Source organism: Myotis brandtii, unplaced genomic scaffold, assembly GCF_000412655.1.
Source record: "Myotis brandtii unplaced genomic scaffold, ASM41265v1 scaffold1259, whole genome shotgun sequence".
NCBI lineage: Eukaryota > Metazoa > Chordata > Mammalia > Chiroptera > Vespertilionidae > Myotis > Myotis brandtii.
In genome coordinates this window covers 51,646-52,646 of record NW_005354422.1, presented here as the reverse complement: position 1 = coordinate 52,646, position 1,001 = coordinate 51,646, and the positions used below count along the sequence as shown (strand labels likewise).

The 1,001-nt window shown below is 59.7% G+C and overlaps 1 pseudogene; it reads right to left on the bottom strand.

Moving 5' to 3' along the window:
• Nucleotide 1: 1 nt before the first annotated feature.
• Nucleotides 2–1,001, bottom strand: part of LOC102250482 — a 2,613-nt pseudogene continuing 1,613 nt past the window's right edge.

Genomic DNA, 1,001 nt, shown 5'->3' with positions numbered 1-1,001 from the left:
AAAATGACTTTTCCCAGGTTTTAGATTTGGAGGGAAGGTCTTAAGCTTAGAACAACTCAGAACAAAATCTAGGAGGGTGGGAGGGACGGCCAAGCCCACAAAGCAGGTGGCGTGGGCACCTCTGATGGGGTCCAGGCTGCCCTCCACCCCCAAATCCGCTCTCCACCTGAGTGTGCACCCCAATGTGGAGGAGATGTGATGAGGCCCAACCCCCTGTATTCAGAACCAGGCTCTGGCCGTATAGAAATGTCTCATTTATACCTCTGGCTGCAGCCAGCTGTGCACAAAAGTTTAGGAGTCCTGAAGCCTGTCCTGCCAAGGAGAAAGGGTGCGGCCCTCCGTCCCCCCAGCGCCCACACGCCCACGGCCTCAGGCATAGAAGATGAGCTTGGGGATCTGCCCGCCCTGCACCCTGGTGCCGTTGGTGCTGTTGGAGGAGCACTGGAACTGGAAGGTCACCTTCCTGCACTGCACCTCCATCAGGCCCTCCTGCCCGAAGTAGCTGAGCTTGCTGCTGTCCAGCATGGCACTGGCTATGTAGAAGGTGTCCTGCTCCACCTGCACCGGGTGCTCGAACAGGGTGCTGGAGCCGTTGGACATGAACCTGGTCAGGTTCTGGGCGAGGACCACCCCCAGGAGCTTGAGCTCCATCTTCACACTGTACTCGGCTTTCCTGGAGCTGGACCTGTACAGGCCCAGCCCCGCCACAAAAACCCTCCTGTCCACCGCAAACTGGATGCTGTCGCAGTGCCCCCGATAGCCCACTGGTTGCTGCAGTAGGCCGAGGACTGGAAGCGGTGGCACTTCTGCGGGGCCAGGCCTCACCTCTTGGTCAGTGGGAAGTCGAGCGGGGGCTTGTTGGCTGCCGTGTACCACAGGAAGATGTTGTGCGTCTCCTCCAGCGTCAGGATGCCCGACTGGGCAGCACCGTTGGCAAACTCCTCCAGGGTCATGGTTGGAATGCAGACCAGGTAGAGGACCGGCCCCAGGACATGCCTCTT